This window comes from Lissotriton helveticus, chromosome 8 (assembly GCF_964261635.1).
Source record: "Lissotriton helveticus chromosome 8, aLisHel1.1, whole genome shotgun sequence".
Lineage (NCBI taxonomy): Eukaryota > Metazoa > Chordata > Amphibia > Caudata > Salamandridae > Lissotriton > Lissotriton helveticus.
Window position 1 is genome coordinate 447720915 of NC_136069.1, and position 14430 is coordinate 447735344.

The window sequence follows — 14430 nt, forward strand, 5'->3', positions numbered from 1 at the left end:
AGGGATTTTGATAGAAAAATATGTGTATTTTCCAAAACTAATATGCTAATGACGACAAATTATTGCAATTCTAAAACTCATTTAAAGTTGTTAGCTGAATGATAATTCAATTTGAGTTGGGGAGTCTTATTGCTGTGGTAATACCCTTTGTGGCACACTTCATGTGATGATTTGAATTTTACTTGATTACTTGATTACAAGCATTTAATATTGATAAACACTTTCCTAGCATTCTGCTGATAACTTCACCTGGAATTTTTGGGTGGTTACTACTGATAATTGTGCTTAGGGTTGTCATAGTGTAATTTTAATACATATCATCAGCATTTGACAGTGCTAAAATAAGCTAGTAGCTCAGCAGGACTTTCCTTGAGCAGAATTAGCTCTCACTACAGAAAAGGTTGGAGACCCCTGTGCTAGAACCTCCCCCTCCCAAGCCCCCACGCAAAAGCTGTGTAATCAGCTCAATAATTTCTTCAAGGACAAGATAGCCATCATAAAAAAAAGCATCCCGAAAAATCCTAGCACGGCGGCCATCGAGGACATCTGCAGAAACCCGTCCGAATTCGAGGCTTTCCCTCCGATAGACCAATTAAGGTTAGCGGAACTGATGAACCGTGTGAAGTCCGGTTCACCTAATGATTGCTGCCCCCCGCATTTACTGAGGGATGTTTATTCAGCACTCCCGCTCGGCATACTCCCCCTTTTGAATGAGTCCCTAGCTCAGGGAATAGTCCCCATCTCGTTTAAAAATGCAACGCTGGTCCTATTAATTGAAAACCCGGGTGTCGATCCCTCTAATCTCTCGAACTATCGGCCCATGTCCCTCCTCCCTTTTGGAGCTAAGATCCTGGAAGCCCATGTGGCCAGCTGTATTTCCAACTTCACTGAAACATCTGATTACCTGGAGCCTAACCAAGCCGGCTTTCGCCAGGCGCACTCATCCGAGGCAGTGATCCTCGCAGTCCTGGACACAATGAGGTCCAATGCCGACAGGGGTATACATCAGGCCTCGGTGCTCCTGGACCTGTCGGCAGCGTTCGACACGGTGGACCATACCATCTTATTACACCGTGTCGAACAAGCCGGCCCGGGAGGCTCGGCCCTCGGCTGGGTGAAGTCTTTCCTGAGCGACCGGGCCCAGGCAGTTAAGCTCGGGAACTTCCTAGCGCCCAAATTATCCATCACCTGCGGCGTCCCGCAAGGTTCGTCATTGTCCCCCCTCCTGTTTAATTTATATCTTAAACCCCTATTACACTCTTTAAAAAACAGGAGGGTTACGATTTATAACTATGCTGATGACCTGCAGCTAATTTTCCCACTGGACTCAGCTAACTCCGCTGTGGAATTTCAGGCTACTATGCTGCACATTCAACGGTGGATGGAGTCGAACCACTTAAAACTCAATCCCGGGAAGACCGAGCTGGTACTCCTGGGTAAAAGCTCGATTAGCTGGGGCCCTCATTTCTGGCCGTCAACAATGGGATCTCCTCCCTCTCCCTCTCTCTCGGTGAAAAGCCTCGGGATCACCATCAACTCCGATCTCTCTCTGAAAAGTCAGGTGGGAGCGGTGATCTCGTCCAGCTTCCTTCAGTTACGCAAAATTAGGAAAATTGCCCAGCTTCCTTCAGTTACGCAAAATTAGGAAAATTGCCCATCTACTCACGCACCCTGCCCTCATTCAGGTGGTTCTCGCCTTGGTCCTCTCCCGATTAGACTTTTCAAACTGTATCTATTTAGGCCTTCCCCTGTTTTTGTCTAAACGCTTGCAAATTGTGCAAAACCAAGCGGCCAGGCTAATCTTCAAGAGCCACGGTAGGAGTTCGGCAAAACCATTGTTGGCCACTCTTCACTGGCTACCTATAGCCCAACGGGTAATATTCAAAGTAGGATGCCTGGTCTTCAAGGCTCTCCACGGGAAAGCCCTATGTTCATCAACAGCCTAGTAATCAAACATGAGCCGACCCGCAATCTCCACTCTGCTTATCAGTCCCTTCTCATTCTACCCTCCTTTAAACAGAAACGTCTTGGCGGGTGTCGATTTGCTCATCTTGCCCCAAAGGTTTGGAACTCTTTCCCCTTGTCGCTCAGGAGATGCACCAATCTCATGGAGTTCAGGGGTGCACTGAAGACCTGGGTATTCAAGCAAGCTTCGGGTTAGGTTAACTGTTTTGTCACTCTTCCTCACTACCAGCGCCATGAAACCTCTGGGTGCCCGTGCGCTTAACAAATTCAGAATAACATAACATAACATAACAGTTATATGTAGTAAAAACGGGCAATTCCAATCGTCACGTATCTGTAGGGAAAGCCACAATTATATCACAATTGTGTCCATGCCTAGCCGAATAACTACCTTTTATTTTAATGAAAAAGGTCTATAACAACTAACTTGTTTAAAGCTGTAATGTAAGGGGATGGTGTGTAGCCTCTCCTAGCAGTCCTCTCAACAGCAATCAGTCAGTATCGGACCTGATGAAAAATGGGTGATGTCTCTATGTCTTGAGCAATATAAGAAAACCTTTAATGAAAACCTGTGTACCCATCCTATTGACAAAGGCAAGTAAATTCACGGTAAAGTGATCATAATATGTTTCAGTTAATGACGGTCTAATATAGTGATGTTGTATCTCTAACCTATAAGGTGCATGCTAAGTTAAAAAGCCGCCACGTAGTGTGGGGAAAGAGAAAAATTAAGGTCAAGGTATGTCATAGTGGCTACAAGGTTTCTAAGTTAATATAGTCTTATCCTCACCCCCAGATAATCCCATAATCCCACGTATTGTCCCGTATTTAATCCAGTATTTTAAAAACAAGACCGACATGGCCAATATCGATCTATCTTGCTCTAGCTGGTTCAAAGTGTTCACCTATATTCGCAGCATCATCCATTCATATGAAAAGCTGGCATCTCGCAACCGCGCCATCTTGTGTCAGGTCTTTTGTAGTCGATATACTACACCACTAAGAGAGAGGACTTACGTTGAGAACAGAAAGCGGCCGCCATATTAAGACGGGTTCGTCGAAAGTAAAATCCATAAATATATTAAGTATGTATTTTGTCCTGTTATAGAGTTCAATCTGTATTATGATATATTAAGGGTAATGGACATATCATTATTAAGCAAATGAGACAAAGTGAAAATCAAGAGAAACAAGAAAGAAGAAGGAAGCGTAAAAAAGGATAAGTCATGCAGATAAATAAAGTGTCATCGTTCATCAAGTTGCTGATGTTGTGTATCTTTTGGATTTGGTTCACACAGTCTCCACAGTATCTCAAGTATAAAAAGAGAATATTATATATGTATATCAAATCACATTGTCGTTAAAACCACAATATAGTCTCTCACATACAGGGTGCATTAGCGATGAATACAAAATGCTAAATCTTTAGTAAGTGCATTTGTATAAAACATAACTATCATGTCTCTTTCGGATTAAGCTGCACAGTATTTATAGTATTGCATAAATATAAAATTGCGAGGCTCGATACGCTGAGAATCGTTATCATCTATAAACAAACGATACCCTCCTTCAATTCTGAAATGCATTGTCGTTATATATACGATGCATTATCTGAAGATTATGCTTATATTTATCATATCTCTTAACTCATTACTATGAAGACGACATTCAGTTCCTGTTAGGTGTACATTGTTTGAAGCCTATCACTATCAGATAACGGGAAAAAGGGAAAACTCACACAAAGTACAACTTTATCGTACTGGCATATTTTTTGCGTCTGCCATGGAACAGGAGAAAAGGGAGCAGAGTCCATTTATCAGTTATCATTCTATAAACTCATATTAAACAAAAAGGTTCAGTGGATGTTATCACGCAAAAGTATTAGTGTCAGCTCAAGACATGCTAGTTGATAAGGGATCCATATGCTAGGAGATCAATTACCTAAGAAATACTGAAATTCATTATCAATATTAAGTCCCCTATCAACAGCATGCACTTGCATAATCCAACGTGCTTCTTTCTGTCTCAATTTAAGTTCCCAGTTGCCACCTCTAACATCAAGCAACATATTTTCAATTCCATGAAAAGAGAAAGATAAATGTGTTCCTTGTGATTCACATTCTGATGCATGTACCGCTATTGGATATCTCATGTCCCTATTCTTCAGAGCCCTGAAGTGTTCAGCAATGCGTTCTTTTAGTCTCCTGATAGTGCTCCCTATATAGACCTTATTGCATTTGCAAATCACCGCATACACAACATAAGTGGTGTTACAGTCTATGTGTTTTATTTCAAAGTTCCTAGAGCCATTGTAGCTAAAATTCTGTAAACCATGTTGAGTCAACCTGCACATACTACAGCCTCCACATTTGTAAGAGCCCTTATTGAGCATCTGTAGCCATGATGGTTTTTGTTTCTGCTCTCTCGGGTAGCTTGGGCTTATCATATTTCTAATTGTCATACCTCTCCGATATGTAATCGATGGATGACTTTCTACATATGGTCGTAAACTAGGGTCAGAAGTAAGCATGAACCAGTATCTCTTCAAAATTTGGTATACCTTCGAAGACCATGGATGAAAGTTGGTGATCATTCTAACAGGATTCTTGCGCCTCTCATTGGTTCTTTTCTTGACCTGTAGTGTATCCTTTTTGCCAGTTTCAGTGATCTTTCTTTTGCTCTAGTTACCACCTCTGATCCATGTCCTCTTGACAGGAATCTATTCTCTATATCTTTCACATAAAACTTAAAATCTGAATCCTCACTACATTTACGTCGTGCTCTGTAAAATTCTCCAAAGGGTATAGCATTAACTTGTGATCTAGGATGTGCGCTATCTGAATGTGGTATAGAATTACAGGACGTGCTCTTCCTGAATACTTTGCTACAGAGTCTGCCATGTTCAACGTATAGCTCTAAGTCTAGGAATACAATCCTCTCATAACTGTAATTGATCGTGAAGGTCATATTGTAAGTATTGTTGTTCATATGTGTGAAACAATTTAGCAACTGCTCTCCCCCACCTGTCCATATAAACAACAAATCGTCAATGTATCTTCCGTAATAATGAATATATAGATGTCAGTGTGATCCAACAGGGCCCCAGATATGCTTCGCCTCCATCCACCCCATAAAGAGGCAGGCGAAGGACGGAGCAAATCTGGAACCCATGGCAGTCCCACACGTTTGTCTGTACCATTGTCCGTTAAACAAAAACACATTGTGTTCAAGAACCAACTTAGACATTGTCAGTAACATTTCAATATGCTCAAGCAATTCAATAGGCCTCTTATATAAAAAATGTCAAAAGGCATTCAAACCTTGTTCATGACTAATATTTGTGTACAGTGAAACTGCCTCCATTGTAACAAGCATAATTTCAGGTTTCCATATAAAGTCATCAAGAATATTCAAGACATGCTTAGTGTCCTTTATATTAGATGGTAAGTTTGTAAAATAAGGTTGTATAAAGACATCAATGAATTCCGCTAATCTTTCCGTTGGACCACCTATCCCCGATACAATAGGTCTACTGGGAAATGACACTGCATCTTTATGGACCTTTGGTAAGGTGTATAAACAAGGAAAGCGTGGACGGTCTATAGTCAAATATTTAAACTCATCCTCACTGATAATTGCCTGGGAGTGCCATTCCTTTAATTAAGATATAATTTTTCCCTTAAGGACCTTCAGAGGGAAGTTTCAAAATCTATGGGAATACACATAGTTTATTGGCCAACAGGTATGCTAATATGACTATTCGCGATTATAGATTTCTAAGGGCCAAATGTAGGTAAATATCATTTACCGATTCAGTATTTAAAATCGGTAAATGATATGTAGCTAATGATTCGGTTTTCCCCATTCATTCCTATGGGCCTGGAGGCCCATAGGAATGAATGAGAATTACCGATTCGGTAAATACCGAATCGGTAATAGGGGGTAGACTTACAAGGGTGGCAGAGTGTCACATTGACACCCTGTTGCACCCCTGTATAGTGCATGGGTGCACATGTGGCACACATACAAACCCTAAGGGCATGTATGTCTGCCACATGGCAACTTTGAAAAAAGCACAAAATTGCTTTTTTTAACCCCTTCGATGCTCATGACGGAACGGTTCCGTCATGAGCGACGGTTGAGCTGTGCTCATGACGGAACCGTTCCGTCACGACCACACCCGTTTCTTAGAACGCTCAGCACAGCGCGAAAATTCGCGCCGCGCTGATGCGGTTATGGTTTTCGATATTTACCACCAACTATTAGTTGGTGCTAAATACTGAATCCTTAACTCAGAAATGCACTCACTTGAGTGCTCCCTACACTAAGGATTCGGTAATTTACCGAATCGGTAAATTATCGAATCCTTAATTTTGGCCCCTACATCTCAAATGTCCAATACCGGTCGGTAACTGCCGTAATTCGGTCATTTCGGCCGAAATTCGGTAATTTCGGCCGTTACCGACCGGTATTGGGCTACCTACATCTGGCCCTTAATAACTTATTTTTTACCAATAAAGTAGGCGTTTTATTTTGTGGGTCACTATTTACCCCTTGTCCATGCAGGCCTTTGAAAACTTCCCTCTGAAGGTCCTTAAGGGGAACATTATATCTTTGGGGTACACCATTGGTTTGGGTGCCGTCCAGTAAGATAGGTGTGTTCCTGCTATATGTTGCATTGTTGAGAATGGTGGATGCTATTTTGCACCACCAGTCTGTATCCATCTAAGTGGTTGATTAATCCCAGACTCACTTAATCAATCAATCAATCAATCATAACACTTGTATAGCGCACTACTCACCCGGAAGGGTCTCAAGGCGCTTGGGGGAAGGGGTCCGCTACTGCTCGAACAGCCAGGTCTTGAGTTGTCTCCTGAAGGCGGGATGGTCCTGGGTCAGCAGAAGGTGGATGGGGAGGGAGTTCCATGTCTTGGCCGCCAGGTAGGAGAAGGATCTGCCTCCGGCGGTGGCTCTTCGGATGCGTGGTACGGCGGAGAGGGCGAGGCTAGTAGACCGTAGCTGGCGTGTGGGCGTGTAGAAGGTCAGGCGGTCGTTGAGGTACCTGGAACCCAGGTCGTGGAGAGACTTGTGTGCGTGGGTGAGGAGCCTGAACGTGATCCTCTTGTTGACGGGGAGCCAGTGCAGGTCCCTCAGGTGGCCGGAGATGTGGCTGCGTCGGGGGATGTCCAGGATGAGTCGGGCGGAGGCGTTCTGGATTCGTTGGAGTTTTTTCTGTAGCTTGGCTGTGGTTCCGGCATAGAGGGTGTTTCAGTAGTCCAGTCGGCTGGTGACGAGGGCCTGGGTGACCGTCTTCCTGGTTTCGGTCGGGATCCACCGGAAGATCTTGCGAAGCATGCGTAGGGTGTGAAAGCATGATGAGGAGACGGCGTTGACTTGTCTGGTCATCGAGAGGTAGGAGTCCAGGATGAAGCCCAGGTTGCGTGCGTGGTCTGTTGGCTTGGGAGTGGTGCCCAGGGCTGGGGGCCACCAGGAGTTGTCCCAGGCGGAGGGCGATGGTCCCAGGATGAGGACTTCCTTCTTGTCTGAGTTCAGTTTCAGGCGGCTGTTCTTCATCCACTCGGCGACGTCTTTCATCCCTTCGTGTAGGCTGGTTCTGGCGGTGTCGGGGTCTCTGGTGAGGGAGAGGATCAGCTGGGTGTCGTCGGCGTAGGAGATGATGTTGAGGTTGTGTTGGCGTGCGATGGCTGCGAGAGGTCTCATGTAGACGTTGAAGAGGGTGGGGCTGAGTGATGATCCTTGCGGTACGCCGCAGATGACTTCGGTGGCCTCGGATCGAAACGGGGGGAGGCGGACTCTCTGCGTACTTCCGGCGAGGAACGAGATGATCCACTCCAGTGCCTTCTCTTGGATGCCGATGTTGCTGAGGCGTTGAACTAGGGTGCGATGGCAGACAGTGTCGAACGCTGCAGAGAGGTCCAGGAGGATGAGTGCCGCTGTTTCCCTGTTGTCGAGCAGGGCTCGGATGTCGTCGGTGGCTGCGATGAGGGCGGTCTCGGTGCTGTGGTTGGCTCTGAAACCGGACTGCGAGGGGTCGAGGGATCCGTTTGTCTCGAGGAAGGCGGCAAGCTGTCTGTTGATGATCTTCTCGATGACTTTGGCAGGAAAAGGGAGGAGCGAGATGGGGCGGAAGTTTTTGAGGTCGGTGGGGTCCGCTGTTGCTTTCTTCAGTAGGGCGCTGAGCTCGGCATGCTTCCAGCTCTCCGGGAAGGTGGCGGTGTTGAAGGAGGTGTTGATGATGTTCCGGAGTTGGGGTGCGATGGTGGAGACGGCCTTGTTGAAGACGTGGTGGGGGCAGGGGTCGGTTGGAGATCCGGAGTGGATGGTGTTCATCGTGCGGGCTGTGTCTTCGGTGGTCACCGTGGTCCAGGTGCGGAGGGTGGCGGTGGGGGGCGTTGGTTCGACGGTTGGGTGCGTGGATGGTGCGCCGAAGCTGTTGTGGATGTCGGCGATCTTGCGGTGGAAGAACGAGGCGAGAGAGTCGCAGAGATCTTGTGAGGGAGTGATGTCGTAGTTGCCGGTGCTGGGGTTGGAGAACTCCTTGACGATGCTGAAGAGTTCCTTGCTGTCATGGGCGTTGTTGTCCAGTCGTTCCTTCAGTGATTTCTTCTTGGTGGTGCGGATGAGCTGGTGGTGCTTGCGGGTGGCGTGTTTGAGGGCGGTCATGTTGTCAGCGGTCTGGTCGAGGAGCCAGGCTTTCTCGAGGGTGCGGCAGGTCTTCTTGGAGTCCTTGAGTTCGTTGGTGAACCAGGAGGCCTTCTTGCTTCTGGGTCTGCTGGGAGGGTTTTTCAGTGGTGCGAGGTCGTCGGCGCAGGCGGTCAGCCACTTCGTGAAGTTGCGGGCTGCTTTGTTGGGGTCCATTGTGCTGGCGGGTGGGTTCTGGCTGAGGGAGGTGGTGAGCTGGTCGGTGGTGATCTTGCTCCAGCTCCTGTGAGGAACCTGTTGCGGGTGGTGGTGGGTTGTGGTTCTTCTGAAGCTGAAGTGGACGCAGCTGTGGTTGGTCCAGTGGAGTCCGGTGGAGTGGCTGAAGGTGATGTGCTTGCTGGATGAGAAGACGGGATCAAGCGTCTGGCCGGCGTAGTGGGTGGGGGTGTTGACCAGTTGCTTGAGTCCGAGGTTGGCGAGGTTGTCCAGCTGGGCTGCGGTGTTGCGGTCCTTGTTGTTCTCCAGGTGGAAGTTGAGGTCCCCTAGGAGGATGTAGTCTGCGGACCGGAGGGCGTGTGGGCTGATGAAGTCCGTGATGTCTTCGCTGAATTGTGTGCGTGGTCCCGGGAGTCTGTAGATGAGGGTGCCTCTGAGGGTCGTCTTTGGGTCGGTGTGAATCTGGAAGTGGAGGTACTCTGCGGCGGCAAAGGTGTTGTTGGAGTCGGTCGTGATGCGGATGGTGTTCTTGTGGACGATGGCGATGCCTCCTCCGGTCTGGTTGACGCGGTCCCTCCTGATGATCTTGTACCCGTCCGGGATGGCGATGGCGATGTCGGGCACTGAGGAGGCGGTCATCCAGGTTTCCGTCAGGAAGGCGACGTCTGGTGATGTTGTGTCGAGCAGGTTCCAGAGTTCGACGGCGTGTCTGTGGACGGAGCGGGTGTTGAGCAGGATGCACTTGAGGTGGTTGCTGCTGGTGCTTGGCTTTGCGGGTGTGGTGCAGGTTCGGTGGCAGGTGAATTTGCAGGTTTTGCAGGTGAAGGGTCCGTGGATGCGTTTCGGGGCGGCCTGGTAGCAGGCAGGGTTCCAGCCGGCATTGAGTGCGTTGAGGGCGGCGGCGTCGCAGGTCTGTCGGGTGGTCTTGCATCGGCGGGGCCAGGGGTCCTGGCGCTGGGCGCGGGCCAGGCGCGGACGGGCGCAGACGGGCTTGCCTTTGGCGCGCCTTCGGCGCACAATCGGCGCGCCCGCTGCGCGTCAACGCTGCGCGTAGGCATGCACTCTGCCATAAGTGGAGAGTGGGGAGGGGAGGGGCGAGGGAGGAGCAGCTGGGAGGCGGGAGCGGGGTGGCGAGAGGGGGGGAGCGGTGATGCTGGAGGGAGCGGGGGTGGGGCCGCGGGGGAGCAGCGGCAGAGAGCGGGGTGGGTCGGCGGTGGAGGCAGAGGGCAGGCGAACAATTACGGGAAAAACAATCAGGGCACAATCACGGCACACTAATACTCAGGGGTACAGGAGACAAGCAAACAATCACGGCAAAACTATTCAGGCACAATACTACTCAGGGGTACAGGAGACAAGAATACAATCACGGCACAAGACTAATCAGGCAGAACGATACTTAGCAGGGGCACAGAGGACGAACTGGCAGCGGCAGTGGCGGCGGATACCAGGACCTTCGGGGTGGGCCACGCGGCGGGAGGAGCGACCGGCTCTGACCAGGTCAGGTCAGGTCACCACCACCAGGAAGGTTACCACCTTCTTGGAGCAATATGTTAGTTAACAGTAAGATAGGTATGCTAGTAGATGTCTCGTGTGTGAGTATGGGAGAACCTGACAATGATTATGAAACATTTCATGCTGGGTGGGATTCTTTGTCTAACAGTGAATGTTATCTATGATTGATATTTGTTTTTATATTCAGTATGTTTTTTTATGCTATTGTAAACACTATATTCAGATAGGAACACGTTTATAATTGATATGTTTGTATGTTTTTGTCTTAACACAGATATATGTATTTTTGGATGAACTCTGCCTAAAGAGACAGTTATTATGAAAAGTCCTGATGAAGGTGGGGCATAATCTGACACCACACCGAAACATGTCAACGCCTGTTTTTTTTTTAATTCGAGGAACTATTGAATCTTAAATTATCTATGTGGTGCTGATGGTGTACAATAGATTCAATCGGATTAATGTCTCTATGATGACTTTTTAACTTGTTCCTGTCTCTTTTTTCTTTTTTAATGTCGAATTAATTTGTTGCTTGTATGTTTAAGACTGTTGTATACATTGCTGATACATTTCCTTTTTTTAATGATGTCATATATGGATGTTTGTTTTTATGAAAAATAAAACTTTGTGATATTTTTTATATATTTCACTGTATGTTCATGATTTTTCTGGGTTCTCTTCATACTGATTGAATTGATGTATAAAAATGAGGTTGAGATGTGGTATGTTTGATTGACTGTGGTTTACATGTTAGGTTGACCAAGGGAATTGTTGAATTTTCAGTGTATACTGGTACCCTGTCCCTTGGATAGTAGGGCCACTCCCTTTCTTTTTTAAATAAACAGAATTGGCTACATAATGCTTTATAAGTTAATCGATGGGCACCTTCCTGTTTTCCTTTCAGACAACCCAAAAACTGAAATTGGTGGTCTATAAGATGGTCCCAGCACTTACTTATCTTTTCTTGAACTAGCTGTCCCACTTCAGGAAGTCAGCAGTTTCAGAAAACTTATTTTTTCTGATGGCAGCATCGAAATGCTTCAAATTAGATAGCTTGTCTCTGACCTCGTGGCCATTCTGCAAAACAGTTAAATGTTTGTCCAGGTCAAACTTTTTCTCTTCCACTACCTTTCCAGGGTTATAAAGGTCAGGCACATCCATAGATACCTTGAAGAGCATTTCAGATGGAGTACAACCATCTAATATTCCTTTAGGCAAATTATTTAATGCTCTCTGAACTCATATAGATTATGCTGCCAACTCAGACCTGTACTTAATACCCTTACAGGCAAAGCTTGCGTAAGTGTACTGTTGATGCACTCTGTCAACCCATTGTTTTCCGGGCAAAACGGGTGCAAGTTTTGCAGGCAAACGCTCAGATCAGATATAGCATACCTAGATGCCTTTGCAGCGAATGCAGGACCATTGTTGGAATGAAAGGGATGGAATGCACCCATTGCTATTAATCACTGCAAGTCTTTCATTACAGCTCGAACATCAGCATTTATTTGTGGCCAAACCCACAGGAATCTGAAGCATGCATTAACAGCAACCAATATGTACCTATATCGGTGTACTGATATGATTTGCCCAATATGGTCAATGAAAATTACATTAAATGGTCGATATAGCAAGGGGAGTTTGTGCTTGTCTTGAAATGGTTAATTGTTTTACTTGTTGGCAAATATTACACTGACTCGCATAGTTCTAAGTTTGTTTAGGTAAGTATGGTCAGCAGCATTTTTCAGTGGTGACAGATCAGATCTATCAGCTTTCAATTATTCCTAGAAACCATAACACGTTCAAAAGAACCTGATTACTAATCACAACTGCATCAATAAAACTAAACAATCATCTCAAACATCATACTAATCATAGGTGACACAAATGATAAAAAAACGTTAACATGTCATCCTAAATAGTTGGAAGAAATGATGCAACCGTCTCTATTCATGTCTTGCAAACTTAACACTTTCTATGAGAGAAACATAAGAGCCTGAGAATAGGTATAGAATGGAAATAGTAGAGTCTGATGGGACCAAATGCTGGAAATAGAAGAGTTAAAATTGGAACTGTCAGAGTGTACACAACATTTGTCTTCCATTTAGGACTCACACACACTTTTTTTATACCTGATGAGCACCCGTTGACATGTGCTTCAAAGGGCCAAGACACGGACAAGGATATACTGTATATTCAGTGTTAAGTAATGTATATACCCCATAGAATTGAGCTGATTGGTGTTATATTCTTTTTTGATTAAATCCAGATATTTAATAATATAATCTCTGTGCATTTGTACATATTTTGCAGATATCACATAGCACTGAGCCATCTGCACTATTGTAATTGTATATTTATTTCACAAGATATTTTGAAGTAGAACTAGTGGATGCTATTCACTAAGATCTAGGATCCCAGTATTGTGAATACCTTGCACTTGCATTATTTTTTTAATGTGTTCCTGTTCCTGTACATAAAAAAAGAATAGGTGTGTAATCAGAGGGCATGATTTTGAGATGCACCTTTAATGAACGCATGACATGGAGCCATTTTTTACATATTCTAGATATTATCCAGATTCCAGTTTGGTATATGGGGGTGTTATTTCTCCTTCTCCTTTCACTGCAGTTCCCAGCATCCACCACTTCAAAATGTGAGATCATTGGTTTCCTGCCAAAACCATCTTTAAAACAAAACGCCAGACAAATGGACCACATTTCCCTCCACAGGAAGTGATATTGCTGTATTTCCCAGCATCATACCGCCAGACATCCCCAGCAAAGGACAGACACAGATAAAGGCACTGCCTGTTTAGGCCTTTTTTAGGAAGGAAGGGCCTTGGGCCAGAAGCTGTGCTCAACTTCGGTCAAAAAGTATTTTTTTTATGTAGAATCAGAAATTATTACGAGACCTTACTATAATGTCATTTTAATCTTAGTTTTTTCAGTGAATTGCTAGGATTCTGTTATCATAAAGTAAAATCTTATTACCATACCTAACTATAACATCACTTCAATGATTAATTTTTTTCTGTGAATGTCAGTTTTTAAAAACCTTTATCCAACTCCCTCATTGAGCATACCATTTGACCATACACAGAGGAGTGTTGGATGCAGGGTCTGGTCTGTAGCAAGGCCCTGTGCCCAACCACCCCATCCCTGAGGAGCAAATCCTCTGCCGTACATTACCAGTGGGGGATTCACTGAAGGCCCTGCCAACCCCTAGTTGCCCATCAACCCCTCAAAGACAGTTGCCCGACGTTTCACTTATTTTCACGGTACTGCAATACTCCTGCAGTATGGTCGCACAAGCGGCACTCCAAAGTACCAAAGGACAGTGCAAGCTTCACTTTTTGAGGCTTGCATGGTCCAGTGGTATCCTGCAGTATTCCTGCAGAACCACACTAGAGATCCAGGGGTACCTCATTGGCAGGCTACACCTAGAGGACAAAATTATTTTATTTATTTATTTTTTATTTTGGCCCACAAGTGCCAGAGGTTAAGAGTACACCCACCCTGCCACCTTGTTCCTTATTTTTTCTAAACCTCAGGACATAGGGACCGAGTGTGTCACAGTTTGCATGACCTTGATTGTCTTGATATCCTACGTTCAGGGCATGAAACTACATTTCCCATCATGCCCGGGACATGCTTGACGTGTTACGCTGACACGTGACCAAGGAACAAATACGGAACAGCGGGACCCGGCATTGCCGAATATTCTTGCCGTTGCTGGTGATCTACGAACTTCTGTGTCGGGGTAAGTGCTGTGTTTCTGTGCACTCCCTCGCTGGTACCTGAGGTTGTTGAGTGTTTATAGCACTCGATTCATGCTGTGGTACGAGTGGCTAGGAACGCTGCTCTTCAAGTGTTGCTGGTTTGGATACCAGTTCTGTTTTCAGTCTCTCGTGATCGGGAGCGTTTTTTCCTATTAACTGTGTACATTTCGGAACAGTGATTCCAGACTTTGTTATAAGGGGCTATTGAAGGATATCGTGTGGCGTAACACGAGAACTGTTCTCTTTTCGTGTGAAGCAACACGAGTGTTTGGTGCATTGTGCGGGGATTC